Genomic DNA, 16,496 nt, shown 5'->3' with positions numbered 1-16,496 from the left:
AACTTCTGGCGCTACAAAGAGTTTCTCCCACCGTCCTTACGACTCGGTCCCGTTGCTCTCCCAATCGTGGAGACAACCAAATTTTTAGGCCTTACATTTGACAGGAAACTTAGCTGGTCTCCACATGTCATATTTGGCCGCCCGTTGTACCCGTTCTTTAAATGTCCTCTGTGTTCTCAGTGGTATGTCGTGGGGAGCGGATCGAACCGTCCTACTTCGTCTATATCGGTCTTTCGTCCGCTCCAAGCTGGATTATGGGAGCTTCGTATACTCCTCTGCACGGCCATCCATCTTACGCCACCTCAACTCCATACAACATCGGGGTTTACGACTTGCGATCGGAGCATTTTATACTAGTCCCGTAGAGAGTCTTCATGCTGACGCTGGCGAATTGCCACTCACCTACCGGCGCGATATACTTTGTCGGTATGCCTGTCGGCTACTGTCAATGCCCGACCATCCGTCTTATCGTTCCTTTTTTGACGACTCTCTCGACCGTCAATACGGGTTGTATGTCTCTGCCCTGCTACCCCCTGGAGTTCGCTTTCGTCGCCTCCTTCAACACCTTAATTTTTCACTCCCTGCAACCTTTCGAGTGGGCGAGAGTCACACGCCACCTTGGCTCCAGGCTCAGGTCCGCATTCATCTTGACCTCAGCTCGCTCCCAAAAGAGGTTACCCCCGGTTCGGTCTACCACTCCCGTTTTGTGGAACTTCGTTCGAAGTTCATCCATATGACTTTCATTTATACAGATGGCTCTAAGACCAATGACGGGGTCGGGTGTTCCTTTATTGTCGGGGCACAGTTTCAAATACCGGCTCCATGGCCATTGTTCGGTCTTCACAGCAGAGCTCTTCGCCCTCTACCAGGCTGTTCTTTACATCTGCCGCCACCGACATTCTGCTTATGTCATCTGCTCCGATTCCCTGAGCGCCATCCAGAGCCTCAGTGATTCGTATCCGGTTCACCCTTTCGTGCACCGGATCCAACGTTCTCTTCGGCAGCTGGTGGACGTCGGTTCTCCGGTTAGCTTTATGTGGGTCCCTGGCCATGTCGGTATCCCTGGGAACGAAGCTGCAGATGCCGCGGCCAAGGCTGCGGTCCTCCAGCCTCGGACAGCTTCTTGTTGTGTCCCTTCGTCCGATTTTAGCAGGGTTATTTGTCGGCGCATTTTCTCGCTGTGGCATGCCGATTGGGCTGCCCTTACAGACAACAAGCTTCGGGCCTTGAAACCTCTTCCCGTGGCTTGGACGTCCTCCTCACGCCCTTCTCGGCGGGAGGAGGTAGTTTTGGCCTGGTTAAGAATTGGACACTGCCAGTTCAGCCATCGCCATCTGCTGACGGCTGCGCCGACGCCGTTCTGCCCATGTGGGCAATTGCTGACGGTCCGCCACATTTTGATGTCCTGCCCGGATTTTAACGCACTGCGTCTCGATCTTAACCTGCCATGTACTTTAGATGCCGTTTTAGCAGATGACCCACGAGCAGCTGCTCGTGTTCTTCGTTTTACCAATTTGACAAACGTCACAAAGGACATTTGATGATGCTGTTTTTTAATCCTATGCCTGTCAGTCTGGCTTTTATCGTGTTTTCCCTTTTAGTTGTTTTAAACTTGTGCCTCGCGGTGCATTCTTAACGTAGTCAGGGCGCTAATGACCATTGAAGTTGTGCGCCCTAAAACCACAAAAAAAAAATCCCGCAGTCTTCTAACACCAGCCCAATGCGGATTTCGGAAGCATCGTTCTGCAGTTGACCATCTTGTTGCTCTCTCCACTTATATTATGAACAATTTTCTCCGGAAACGCCAAACAGTAGCAATATTTTTCGATCTGGAGAGAGCATACGATACCTGTTGGAGGACAGGCATCCTCCGCTCACTGTTCTCTTGGGGCTTTCGAGGCCGGCTGCCCCTTTTTCTTCGCGAATTTATAGCAGAGCGCACATTTAGGGTGCGGGTGAACACTACTCTCTCCCGTACATTCTCCCAAGAAAACGGGGTACCCCAGGGCTCTGTGCTGAGTGTTGTACTGTTTGCCATTGCCATCAATCCAATTATGGATTGTCTCCTTCCTGATGTCTCGGGCTCCCTCTTTGTGGACGATTTTGCGATCTACTACAGCTCTCAATGGACCAGCCTTCTTGAACGACGTCTTCAAGGATGTCTCGATCGCCTCCACTCTTGGAGCATCGAAACCGGCTTCCATTTTTCTCCCAGTAAGACCGTTTGTGTTAATTTTTGACGACGTAAGGAGTTTTTTCCACCCTCCTTACATCTAGGACCTGTCAACCTTCCGTTTTCAGACGTCGCTAAATTCTTGGGTCTTATGTTTGACAGAAAACTATGCTGGTCCTCCCACATTTCGTATCTTTCGGCTCGCTGTCTGCGATCCCTCAACACCCTCCGTGTCCTGAATGGTACCTCCTGGGGAGCGGACCGAGTGGTCCTTCTCCGCCTCTATCGCGCCTTAGTGCGCTCGAAATTGGACTATGGAAGCATAGTCTACTCCTCTGCTCGGCCGTCTATTCTTCGGCGTCTCGACTCTATCCACCACCGTGGATTACGTTTAGTGTCTGGAGCTTTTTACACCAGCCCTGTGGAAAGCCTTTATGTTGAGACTGCTGAACCTCCGCTGTCCAATCGGCGAGCAGTCCTTCTTAGCCGCTATGCCAGCCATCTGTCTTCCATGCCTGCTAATCCAGCCCATGACACATTTTTCGACGCCTCCTTTGATGTAGGGTATGCAGGCCGCCCCTCCTCCCTACTAGCACCGGGAGTCCGCTTCTGTCAACTCCTCCATTCTCTTTCCTTCCGCTTTCCTAAAACCTTCTTGACAACTTGGGGTACAGCACCGCCTTGGCTCCGTCCCCGGATCTGCCTGCTCTGTGACCTTTGTCGATTTCCCAAGGATGGTACCCCTTCACTTGTTTACCTTCGGGCATTTGCTGCTCTATGTGCACAAATGACGGAAGTCACATTTATTTACACCGATGGCTCGAAAACATCGTTAGGTGTAGGGAGTGCCTATGTTGTTGGCGACACCCCAAATCACTTTAGGCTTCCCGACCAGTGTTCGGTCTATACTGCGGAGCTTTACGCTGTTCTCCGGGCTGTCCACTACATCCGCGCCATCAGCGGATACAGTACGTTATCTGCTCCGATTCTCTTAGCTCTCTCCTCAGTCTCCAAGCTCTTTACCCCCCTGTGCACCCTCTGGTCCACCAGATTCAGGACTGTCTGCGTTTGCTCCACCTGGGGGGCGTCTTGGTGGCGTTCCTCTGGCTCCCGGGACACGTTGGTATCTGCGGAAATGAGGCGGCCGATATTGCAGCCAAGGCTGCAGTCTCTCTTCTTCGGCCAGCTATTCCATCGATTCCCGTCGCCGATCTACGGAACGTTTTATGTCGTCGTGTTGTTCATTTATGGCACGCGCACTGGTCGACACTTCCCCAAAATAAATTGCGGGACGTGAAAACTCTTCCTTGTGCTTGGACCTCTTCCTTCCGAACGCGTCGTCGGGAGGAGGTAATTTTAACTAGACTCCGGATAGGGCACTGTCTTTTTAGCCATTGACATCTTTTAAGCGGCGATCCTCCCCCACTCTGTCCCCACTGCTCTCAGTTGTGGACGGTAAAACACCTTTTAATTGAGTGCCCCTATTTTACTCCGTTACGCGCCCGTCTACAGCTGTCGCCTGATACATCGTCAATTTTAGCAGATGACACGCGATCGGCCGATCGCGTTCTAGAGCTCATTCGTGCCAGTGAAATGTCGCCGGTCATTTGAATTTTTTTTTTGGGACAACCAACCCCCTTCTATAGTGAATTTTTAAGCCTTCCTTCTGCTTTTAGTTTCTCCAATTTTATGACTTTCGTTCCCGTTGCTGCTAGTTTCCGTTTTCGTTTTTTTACTGTTTCCTAAGTCACACACCAGGCGCTAATGACCTTAGCAGTTTTGCGCCATAAAACCATAAAAAAAATACCTCCACCGATGCAGTGCTTCAAGTGTTGGAAGTTAGGCCATATGTCTTCATGCTGTGCTGCCAGCCTCGTATGTCATGATTGTGGTCGACCATCCCATCCTGATATTCCCTGTGCCCCGCCTCCTATCTGTGTCAACTGCGGAGAGCACCATCCCCCTTGCTCGCCGGACTGTCCGATTCTGCAGAAGGAAAGGAAAATAATGGAAATCAAGACCCTGGACCGACTGACATACACTGAGGCTAAGCAGAAATTTGATCGGCTTCATCTAGTGCGTGTGACATCTTCTTATGCCGCCACTGCCACACCTGCTACAGTTCCATCAGCTCCAGTACTTCCAGTCAGCTCTGAGTCGAAGGACCACACCTGCCCCCTTGATGGTGGGGGGCACTCCACTCCCTGTTGCTCATGTTCAATCTACTTCAGGAGCAACACCCCCAGCCATCGGGGACATCAGTTCCCCCTTCGCAGCCTCAGAAGCGTAAGCCTTCTTAGGCTCCTCTCGCCAGGAATGCGTTCCTTCGTTCCTTGGGGACCTCCGTTCGCAAGTTCCGACCGGTATAAAAGCGGACACTCGCAAGCTCAAGCAACTCCCGGTCCCTGGTCGTATGGCCTCACGGTCGTCGTCCGTCCCTGACACTGACGCAGTGAAGCCCTCCCTGCCTGAACCACAGAAGGCAAAGCGAGATAAGCTTAAAAAGAAAAACGTTCCCAAGAATACCGACATTGCGGTGGCACCCGTCCCACCGCTTCCTACAAGCTCAGCATCTGAGGACGAGGTCGAGATTCTGGCATCTGCTGAAGACCTGGATCTCGCCGGACCCTCAGACGTGGTGGATGTCACATGCACTAGTACTGAATCGGTGGCAGCGAGTGAACAAGTGGCGTAAACTGCCTTCCCAGTCCCTTCACGCCTTTCAGAGCCATGGGCAATCTAATCCTCCAGTGGAACTGTAGCGGTTTCTTCCACCATCTAGCTGAGCTCCGCCGACTTCAACGTTTCTTCTGCATTGCTCTTCAGAAAACTTGGTTCCAGCGATGCGAACCCGCGCCCTCCGTGGCTGTCGGGGTTATTATAAGAACTGGGCAGCTTATGAAAGGGTGTCTGGTGGCGTCTGCATCTATGTCCTTAACTCTCTTCACAGCGAGTCTGTCCCTCTACAAACAGCTTTAGAGGCTGTCGCTGTTCAGATGTGGACGCCACAGGCTGTTGCCGTCTGCAGTCTTTACCTTTCGCCAGATGTTGCGCAGCATGTTCTGGCTGCGCTGATAGCCCAATTGCCGCCACCTTTCATGTTACTGGGCGACTTTAACTCCCATAACCCTCTGTGGGGTGGGTCAGTGGCAACAGGTTGAGGTGCCACTGTTGATCATTTAATGGCACAGCTCGATCTTTCGATTTTAAATGATGGTGCCTGCACACACTTCAGTGTGGCACATGGCACGTACTCCGCCATCGACCTTTCCATCTGCAGCCCTGGCCTCTTACCTTCTGTCCAATGGAGTGTGTATGACGACCTGTGTGGTAGCGACCACTTCCCGACCTTTCTGTCACTTCCACAGCGTCACTCTTCTGGGCGCTGTAGCAGATGGGCTATGAATAAGGCTGACTGGGACTTGTTCTCCTCCACTGCCGCTATTGAGCCTCTCTCTAATGTCGCCATTGATGCGGTGGTTCACTCAGTCGCCACCGTAATCGTTACTGCCGCAGGATCTCCCAATCCCCATTCTTCAGGGTCCCCTCGGCGGAGGACTGTGCCTTGGTGGTCGCCTGAGATTGCTTAAGCGATTAAAGATCGCCGGCGGGCGCTCCATAGTCACAAGCGACATCCCTCCATTGAACACCTCATCTTCATCCGAATTTTTCTGTCATATCGTACCTTCCGCGTGCTAGTCGCGGCCTCCCATAGTTCCTCCAGAGTCCTGGAGAACAGGGTACAACAGGGATCTGTTTTAAGTGTCTACCTGTTTTTAATAGCAATAAACAGGCTCGCTGCTGCGGTGAGAAATTCTGTCTCCGCTTCCCTGTATGCTGACGACTTCTGCCTCTTCTGTAGAGCCATTGGCATTGCAGCTGTTGAACGTCAGCTGCAGAGCGCTATCCGCAAGGCGCGGTCTTGAGCTGTAGCGCATTAATTCCAGTTTTCGGCTGCCAAGACCTGCGTTATGCATTTCTGCTGGCGCCGAACAGTCCGCCCTGAACCACGGCTTTAACTTGCCGGCGAACTTATTGTAGTGGTGGAGACACACAGGTTTTTGGGAGTTGTTTTTGATGCTTGGTTGACTTGGCTGCCTCATATTCGGCATCTTAAACGGATGTGCTGGCGGCATCTAAATGCTCTGCGATGCTTGAGCCACTCCAGCTGGGGCGCCGACCGATCTACCCTCTTAGGGCTCTACCAGGCGTTAATCCAGTCTAGTCTGGATTATGGGAGTGTGGCTTACGCCTCTTCATCCCCATCTCCATGGGGGTGCTGGACCCAATACTACAGTGGGATACGACTTGCCGCTGGTGCCTTCCAGACCAGCCCTGAGGCCAGCATACTTGTGGAGGCAGGTGTCCCTCCACAGCGGTTGCGGCGCCAACATTTACTGGCCGCTTATGCTGCCCATGTTTTTAGATTGCCTTGGCATCCAAATTATCGTCTTCTGTTCCTGCAATCGGTCGTCCATCTGCCAGAACGTATGCCCCGATCAGGTAGTAAGATCGCGGTCTGCATCAAAGAGCTTATTTCCAGGCTTGGTGTTTCACCTGTTCCACCTCCTTTCCAGGCCACTTTGTGTACAGCCCCATGGTGTATTCCTCTGCCTTGCCTTGGCACAGGGCCCGAAGGACTCACTCCCCCGGAGGCCTTCCATCGCCGCTTTTATTCCATCCTAGCAACGTATCAGGGCGCTGGCGTTGTAGTCACTGATGGTTCGATGGTTGCTGGTCGGGTCAGTTATGCTCATAACTCCAGGGGACCATTATGAACAACGATCCTTACCGGCTGGCTGCAGCGTTTTTACTGCTGAGCTGGTCGCCATCTTTCGTGCCCTACAGTATATCCGATCCTGCTCAGGTGAGTTCTTTGTAATCTGTAGCAGTTTACGAGCTATGGACCAGTGTTTCCCTTGCTCTCGTCTGGTGATGGCTGTCCTGGAGTCCCTGCATACTCTTTCCCATTGTGGCCGATCTGTGGTCTTTATGTGGACCCCAGGCCATGTTGGGATACCAGACAGTGAAAATGTAGATCGACTGGCGAAAGAGGCCACCAGTAAACAATCTCTGGACATTGGCCTCCCAGAGACTGATTTGTGAGCAGTCTTACGCCGCAAAGTTTTCGCACTAGGGGGCGCTGAATTACGCGTTCTGACCACCCGTAACAAACTTCGTGCCATCAAGGACACGACGACCGTGTGGCGCTCCTCCTTGCGAGTCTCTTGCAAGGAGTCTGTCGTCCTCTACCAACTGCGCATTGGGCGCACACGGATGACGCATGGCCACTTACTGCGCTGTGAGGACCCCCTCTATGTCGCGGCGGCTCGGCATTGACAGTGGCCCACATTTTGTTGGACTGTCCACTTTTAGCTGTGCTCAGGTAGACGTTTGCGTTGCCTGATACGCTCCCTGTCCTTTTAACTGATGACTCTGCTATGGCAGGTTTAGTTTTGCGTTTTCTTCGGGCAGGGGGCTTTTATCATTTGCTCTAAGTGTTTATCCTTATTTAGTTTTGATTCTGGCCTTTGGCCTACGGTTTTGGACTGAGTTTTTAATATATTCCTCGGTGGTTGGCTTTTCTTTTTTCTCTGTGGTCTGCCATCCACAGTCACACTCGGTGTGATTTTAAATTGTTTTGTCTGTTCTGTCGGAATATTTCTTGTCCTATGTCGTCTGCTGTCTTTCCTGTTGTTCGTTTCTTATTCTCTTTGGGTGGTTTTAGTTTTTTGAAAAAAGGGACCGATGACTGTAGCTGTCTGGTCCCTTTAACCCCACAAAGCAACCAACCAACCGTCTCACTGTGTGATTTTAATTCGTTTTTTCTGGTCTTTGTCTGTTTCTCTTGTCCTGTGTCGCGCGTCTTCTTTTCCATTTTTCTTTTTTTATTCTGTGTTGGTGTTTTCAAGTCGTGGAACAAGGGACCAATGACCATAGCAGTCTGGTCCCTTTAATCCCCCAAACAAACCAACCAACCAACCAACCCTATCTGTTCGCTGTCATATCGCGGAAGGGTTTTGGAGAGTGCTTAATAAGTCATCTGACACTTATTGGATGGAGCAAATTCCACAATCGTTGTGAACGGCTGCTGATCACGACCAATTCCATCAGATGGTCAGTTCGAGAAGGGTTTCCCTTGTCAATGTATTTGTTCGCTTTGGCGCTGGACCCCCATGCCTCGTGACATCGGACGTATGGTCGATGGTGTCCCTTACCCAGGCGTCACCTTCCACAGTGCAGCATACGCGGATGATGTCGGTGTGTTTATTGTGCACACTAGGGACATCGACTCGGTTCGCCGAGTCCTCAACGTTTATGAGCGAGCACCTGGTGCCATGTTAAATGCCAACAAAACGGTGTTTATCCCCCTAGGACCACGGTCCTTGACCATCGAGCACCCGTGGTATCGCATTGTGGGGGAGCAACGTATCTTGGGCCTTGAAGTGACTGCCTGCCTGCAGCGCATAACACTCACGTGGAGGCGAATTCTTACGCGCATCAGAGGACTTTCCGTGAGTCATGCTGATCGACGGCTCGAGCCCCATCAACGAATCAAACTGATTAAAACTTACATCCTACCATCCTACATGGTACGTAGCACAATTCCTTACGCTACCGAAACAAATCAGCAGAGCCATCTCCCAAACAGTATATTGGTTATTGTGGCGGCATGCAATATTCAAAGTCGATGCACAGACTAGTACACTGCCTGAGGTCGACGGTGGCCTTGGGCTCATTGACCTCCCCCGCAAATGTGCGGCCCTCCTGATTCACTGTACCGCCACTTTGCGCGAGATGGACCCAGGTGGGACAATGGCGGTGCTTCTCGACCGTTACCGCCCGCAATCGGCGCGTGGACCAGTTTGACACACATTCCGTTCCGAATGGCGACAATCAAGGACTACTACCTCAATCGAAGTTACGTCCTAACAGTGGCCACTGACAAGGCACGCACGTCGAAGCGCTTTTACGAGGCACTTCGCGGCCAGCCCACACCACAAAAATTGGAAGACAGACGACCGTCGGTCATCTGGCGCCAAGCTTGGGCCAATATCAACCATCCAGCCCTTCCCACAGAAGTTTCGGCGCTGTGGTATCCCGTGGTAAACAATTTAATACCCACTAATCATCGCCTGGCGGCCATCCGCCTGCGGCCCTCGGCTGCTTGCGGCCGATGTGGTGACGTAGACACCAGAGAGCATCGTCTCTTATGCCCTCACGTCACAGAAGTGTGGGACCTCGCGCGTGTGCTGTTGGCGCTGAACGGTGGGACCACACCGGACAATGTGTCAATCGACTGGTTCCTTACCCCTGACATTCAGACCAACCCCCAAATGGTGTGGCTCTTGGACCACACCGTTTTCACGATTTATGACCTTCGCCTCACGGATGTAGTCTCTTTCATGGACTACCTTTGGGGCCAGCATCGTCTGGCGGAATCTGACCGGAACTGTACCACTACCTTTGCAAGATTTCTTAAAGTGGCAATGGTTCATAATTGTCACAAAGTGTTCTGGGTTGGCTGAGACACCTTGTACAAAAATTACCTGAGTGTAGCCCTGGTAGTTTGTAACCCGGAGTTTCAAACTACCCTCGATTTGCCTATACTCCATATTTGACATTGGCCTTTTAAGCATCACTAGAGTAGACTGCTCTGATACTGATATTATGGAAATAGATAACATGGAAATTGTGTAAACCTTGTATGAAGAATTATTGGAAAATTGGAAAACGCATAATCTATCTTCAAGGCTTGTTAGTTAATTTTTATGGCCGATGGGATTATCTCGCCAGTTTCATTTCATTTGAGTGAGCTGCCGTACCTGTTTTTATTTGCCTTCACTTCTGTCTTTATTAATTTATTTCCTCTTAGTTCCTAAAATCATCACTTGCTTCACACCTGCAGAGGGAGGTGTGTTTCTGCATAGTGTGTCGTCGCCCTTGAGGCATAGCAGCGTATGCCTCCACTTTTATTTTCGTTTATGGCAATAAGTCTTGCTACTAACAGCAGCCAGCTTTGAGTGCTGCGTCGACACCAGAGGATAGCGGCATCTTTGGAGAGGAAAATGTAGAGCTACAGGGGAGGTAGGAGGTCCAAAACAAAATACGAAGTGTAGTCTCTGTTCTTATCAGCTTAATGCTGGCAAGGTCCGATACAAAACACACTGATAGGCGATGTATTTTCTTTAGTCATTGGTCTACCAATGCTCGATTATGACGAAGCTGCAGCGGCGGCTCCGGAACGTGGCCGGCCTTGCTGTGAGGGCAGCAACTGCTGGTGTTACTGCCGGACTCGCCCTGCATTGGTACTTCTCCCTCTTTTTCTCCCGATTTTGACTGAGTGTTGAGAGATGCTCAGGCCCCATCTGCCCCTGCTCAATCGAGCGGTGGCGATCTGGAGCGAGGCAGATGCAGACCGGTCCCGTGTGTGTCCAGCCTTTGCACTTGACACCGGCGGCAGTTGGTAGCGACGTATGAGCCTTCCACTCTGCTCGCTTTCCTTTTTTCCCCCGGCCCTCTACGTCTGGGTTTCCACCGGGGCTATACACAAGATTATGACACTCTCCATCTTGGCCAGAATACATCTCTGGGTCACACGAAGATCTTACATTTCCGAGATAATTCTTAGTTACGTCCGCCCGAAGTGTGATGCTCCGGTTTTCCGGCAGCCTGAGTAGAGCAACACCTTCGCGGCTGTTTATCCTTACCGAATGCGAACCTTTCCTTTCCAAGTATTGCCTCAATGACTAAAAAACCTGTTTTATCAGATATAATCTGATAAGAACAGATTTTTATTTATCGAGATAATTCTTAGTTACATTTTACGTAGTATAAATTTAAGAAAAGAATGTTCATGACACTAATAGTATAGTGTGTTACATATTTAAAGAAAGTTTAAAGTTAAAATATACAGAAAACGGTTCTAACCGCACTTAAGTAATTGAATCTTATTCTAACTCGTGGGTTAAGCCCACTAATTAATTGTGAGGCCGCGTTAGGCGCGGATACTTAACTATATCACCTTAAGAATAATCCCGCGATAGGCGCGGCCTTAGTTATGTCAGACCGGGGGAAGTTTGGAACTAACTTCGGAGCTATTTTTTTATTGCATTCATCTCCATGCCCTGACAGCACACAGCACATGTACGGCTGCCAGCGGCTGGTGTGCCGCGCACGCTGGCGGGTCACACACAGCCGGACTGCTCCCCTCTGTCCGCCTTGCGGCAGACGTCACTGGGGTGTTGCGGCAAGAGGGCGTTGCTTCCCACGATGGCTGGAGACTGCCGGGCAGTAGGCACACGTTTGGCGCCGCCTAGCACCGCGCCAGCCGAGGTGGGGACCATATTCGGCGGACACCACGGAGGGAGGGGCACCAGGCAGCACCGCACGCACCGCTACTGACTCGGCACTGCTGCAGTGCGGCGCGAAGATGGTGTAGCGCCGCCGTTCCCGCGTCGTGGAAGAGAATCTCGACACCGACGTCACGAAGGCACCGACCTCGAAGTTCTCAGACGACTGCAGTCTCGAGGGTCTCGCAGCCTGACGTCAGAGCATGCCACAGTCTAGGGGGACACATACTGGCGGTAGCCAGTGATGTGTTCCACGTAAATGTCGCGGGACCACTTGATGGTGTCAGACACCATCAGCCGCCGCATCAGTTGGCAGTAGCGGCTAGCGATGCCTAGGTGCCGAAGCACTGCATCGTTCTGGCGGTCCCACGCCCCCAGACTGCCAACAACCAGGGCGTCGACAGTGACGGAGTAGCCGCGAACGTGTAATCCGAGCGCAATTTCAACGTACTTTATCTTCTTTAGTTGCTGAGCGTTGTCGAGCGCAATCCGCCTGTTCTCAAAAGGGGATTGTCACATTGACGATGGTCAGTTTTCGCGCCCTCTTCAGTTACTATGTCCAGATGCTGCCCACTGCTGTCGCCTATGACAGCTTGGTTGATCCTGATGTCAGGAACAGCAGTGTTCCCTCTTCTTGGCCGCCCAGCGACTGCTGTCGCAAGGCGGTTGAGGACCGCATTGTGGCGATACAGCAAAGCTGCTGAGTGCACCATACACACGTTGATCATGTGCGAAAGCGTCTCGTTGTTGTGGCCACAGCGTCGGCAGGCTTTGTTGTTGTTTGCCCGCCCATCGAAACGGCGCCAGCCGTTGAGAGGCAAGACTCCCAGCCTGGCGCGATGGATAAAGCGCCAGTCTGCGAAGCGAGTGTATCTGCCTCCCGCCATGAAATGGTTGGACGCTGTGGACTCCCTGGAGCACTCGAACACCTTCCCCTGGTCAGGTTTTCTGAGCGCAGGCGTTGCCTCAGACACTCGGGGATAGTCCGCGAGGAAAGACATTTGGCGGCCCCCTCCCACCCGGACATGCTCGACGCCAGTGTTGACGGTGCGTCTTACGCTGTCATCTTCGTGCTGCGGTCCATCGCCGCCACTTCGAGGTGCCGTGTAGTCGTAGGCGCTGTCCCGTCCGTGGCCGGCTGCGTCACCCCTCCGATGCCGCAGTGTTCCGCGTCGTCAGCGATGGCGGGCCGGCCGCTGACCTCCACCTGCAACTCAGAAAACAGTTCACCCCGGCGCCAGGTGACGCCACGCGGCGCTAGGCGCCTTGTGGCGTTTCTGACACGTGTCCACAGTGACTGGATGTCGCCTCCGTCTCGTGTGTGGTCGCCCTCAGTGCTGCCGCTAAGGTAGGTGGCCAAGTCGGATTGACTCGGCTCCCTCCGCAGTCGGCAGGGTGTGGCCGTGGAAAGTGTGGCCCAGGCGATGTCGCGGACGGTGGCGTCGTCGCAGTGCAGCATGCAGAAGCCGTGGACGATGGTCTAGATGTCTGCAACGTCCGCGAGCGACGTAGGGGCCACATCCTCGCTCTCTCAACGCAAGGTAAATCTTTTCAGTGGACGTGCGCTGTGGAAGGAAGAGCCAAGATTTGACAGAAGCCTTCACTGCCTTATCGAGTGCAGATCGCGGCCCCTTGCGTACCTCTCCGCCCTGCATGACAGTCAAGCCTAGGGAGGAGGAAGACACGCACAGCGTCAATCTTCTGCCAGGGAGCCAGCTGGGAAGCGTCCAGGAGCTGCAAGTCACGTCGAATTGCCGCGATCGCGTCCGTTAGCGCCTGTGAGTTTGTACATGGTGGGGACGCAAAGATGGAGCTAGGCGTCACCCTCATCGAGCACGGCTGGTTCTCCCCCTTGCAGGGAGAATACCGAGCCTAATGTCTCCTGACGGTGGATGTGAAGCGTGGCACACTTCGACGGCTTGAGGGTAAGCCTGGCCCACGTCGCCGCCTCATCCACAACATTGATGAGCGTCTGCATCGCCTCTGAATCCCGCGCCAGAAGCACGATATCGTCCGCATACGCCAGTGCACTCACACTGACGCCGCAAAGCGGAATACCACACTCATTTCTGAGCGAGGTTGTGGCGCAAAGTACCGGCTCGAGTGCGAGATTAAAGACGATGGGTGACAGTGGACAGCCCTGCTTGACCCCCGCCTGGATCTCTATCTCCTCCGTTAGTCCGTCAGATGTACGGCCGCGGGTGGAGTAACCATTGTACATGTCTGCAATTAGATGGTGCAATTGCTCTGGCAGTCCCATCCTGCTCAGTACTCCAAGGAGGTGAGCGTGAGGCACTGAACCGAAAGCATTCGCCAGATCAAGCCAAGCAAAGCATGCTTGGCCTCCCCTGCGCCTTGCATCGTCAATCGCCGTCTGTACAATGAAGTTGTGCTCATAGCAGCCTTCAAAAGTGCGGAAACCCTTCTGTTCTGGGGAGAGCAGGTTCAAACATGCTGCCCAGAGGGTAGTACGATCCGCAACGATTGCAGCAAAGAGTTTAGAGATGGTGGAGCTCAATGCTAAAGGCCGTCAGTTCGTCACGTTCCCTTTCTTGTGGATGAGGACGGTAGTGGATACTTTCCACTGCACCGGAGTCTTCCGCTCATTCCAGCAGCGCGAGAAGATCTTAGCTAGCACATGGCAGCCAGGATCCTCACGTCGCAAGTCCGAGTACGTGACTCCATCTGCCCCAGGAGCAGTATTGCTCGCCTACTGGAGCCGCTGTTGCACCTCCGTGGCGGTGATCAGCGGCTCCGTGAGCACGTTGCCATCGATTTGGCAGTACGGCGACGTCTCGCCAAGGACGCGCTGCATCGCCTTGCGCCGGTCCCCGCGGTACAGCTTCTGAATCTCAGCTGCTTCCACCGGGGCTTAACACAAGATTGACACTTCCATCTTGGCAAGAACAATTCTCTGGGTCACACCAAGATCTTATATTCCTGAGATAATTCTTAGTTACGTCCGCCCGAAGTGTGTTGCTCCATCTTCCTGCAGCCGCCGTAGAGCAACACCTTCGGGGCCGTTTCTCATCCTTACCGAATGTGAACCTTTCCTACGTTCCTTTCCAAGTATTACCTCAATGACTAAAAAATCTGTTCTTATCAGCTTAATATCTGATACGTCCTGCATCGCAGGACCAGAATATTAAACTCATTTTTGGCTCATGACGGAGTGCTAGGGGCTTGCTCCACCTCTGTCGCGGGTTGGCCCGGCATTGCAGTACCGCCGGGATCGGCCCACCTAAAATTAATTAAAACAGCCTCAAATGGGTTAATATTCTGCAATAATCAGATATTCATATGGTAGCAAAACTTGTAGTTGTCGATGTGCCCAGTAGTTAGCTGCTTACACAACATGTGCTGTTTTAATTAATTTAAGATTATCGTAAGAAATTTTTTTTTCCATTTAGCCGGACCGCTCTTGCAGCCGCATTACACTAGGCTGGTAATTTATGGGGGCACAGAACAGTGCCATCAGATACCTCGTTGGCGACTCTTATGGTCCGGCCACAGATACTTTTATTTAAATTTTTTGGAGTTATATCCTTAGCTCCTCGCGAACGTCGTCGTCGTACACACGTGGGCGGTTGACGATGGAAGCATTCGGCTAGCAGAGCATGCCACAGTCTAGGGGGACACATACTGGCGGTAGCCAGTGATGTGTTCCACGTAAATGCCGCGGGACCACTTGATGGTGTCAGACACCATCAGCCGCCGCATCAGTTGGCAGTAGCGGCTAGCGATGCCTAGGTGCCGAAGCACTGCATCGTTCTGGCGGTCCCACGCCCCCAGACTGCCAACAACCAGGGCGTCGACAGTGACGGAGTAGCCGCGAGCGGCTAATCCGCGCGCAACGTCGGCCAGTCTGCGAAGCGGGTATATTTGCCTCCCGCTATGAAGTGGTTGGACGCTGTGGACTCCCTGGTGCACTCGAACACCTTCCCCTGGTCAGGTTTCCTGAGTAGGAGGTTGCGCAGGCGCTGCCTCACACTTGCGGAGCGTCCGCGAGAGAAGACGTTTGGCGCCCCCTCCCACCCGGACATGCTCGACGCCAGTGTTGACGGTGCGTCCCACGCTGTCATCATCGTGTTGCGGTCCATCGCCGCCATCATCGAGGTGTCGTGTAGTCACAGGCGCCGTCCCCTCCGTGGCTGGCTGCGTCACCCTTCCGATGCCGCCGTGTTCCGCGTCGTCAGCGATGGCGGGCCGGCCGCCGACCTCCACCTGCAACTCAGAAAACAGTTCACTCCAGCGCCAGGTGACGCCACGCGGCGCTAGGCGCCTTGTGGCGTTCCTGACGTGTGTCCACAGTGACTGAATGTCGCCTCCGTCTCGTGCGAGGTCGCCCTCGGTGCTGCCTCTAAGGTAGGTGGCCAAATCGGGTCGACTCGGCTCCCTCCCCAGCTGGCGGCGCGCGGTCGTGGATAGAGTGGCCCAGGCGATGTCTCGGACGGTGGCGTCGTCGCAGTGCAGCATGCGGAAGCCGTGGACGATCGTCGAGATGTCCGCAGCGTCCGCGAGCGGCGTCAGGGCACATCCTCCATCTCCCAGCGCGAGGTACAGCTGTTCAGTGGACGCGCACTGCGGGAGGAAGAGCCATGATTTTACAGCCTCTTCACTGCCTTGAGTGCAGATAGCGGCCCCTTGCGGACCGCTCCGCCCCGCATGACAGTCAAGCCTGGGGAGGAGGAAGACACGCACGGCGTCGATCTTCTGCCAGGGAACCAGCAGGTAAGCGTCCAGGAGCTGCAAGTCACGTCGAATTTGCCGCGACCGCATCCGTTGGCGTGTGCGAGACTTTGTAGCCGGTGGGAACGCCAAGATGGAGGTAGGCGTCACCCGCACCGAGCAAGGCTGGTTCTCCCCCTTGCAGGGCGAATACCGAGCCTAATGTCTCCCGACGGCGGATGTGAAGCGTGGCACACTTCGACGGCTTGAAGGTAAGCCCGGCCCACGTTGCCGCCTCACCC

At 53.3% G+C, this 16,496-nt stretch overlaps 1 non-coding gene across 1 annotated transcript; it reads left to right on the top strand.

The window, feature by feature from the left end:
• Positions 1–14,584: 14,584 nt before the first annotated feature.
• Positions 14,585–14,772, top strand: LOC126096294 (U2 spliceosomal RNA). Its single transcript, XR_007522048.1, has one exon. It is a non-coding gene; the product is annotated as a U2 spliceosomal RNA (small nuclear RNA).
• The last annotated feature ends 1,724 nt before the right edge of the window (positions 14,773–16,496 follow it).

The sequence above is a fragment of the Schistocerca cancellata genome, chromosome 1 (genome assembly GCF_023864275.1).
Source record: "Schistocerca cancellata isolate TAMUIC-IGC-003103 chromosome 1, iqSchCanc2.1, whole genome shotgun sequence".
NCBI lineage: Eukaryota > Metazoa > Arthropoda > Insecta > Orthoptera > Acrididae > Schistocerca > Schistocerca cancellata.
Note: the sequence above shows the minus strand (reverse complement) of the source record. Positions and strands in the feature narration are given on the sequence as shown.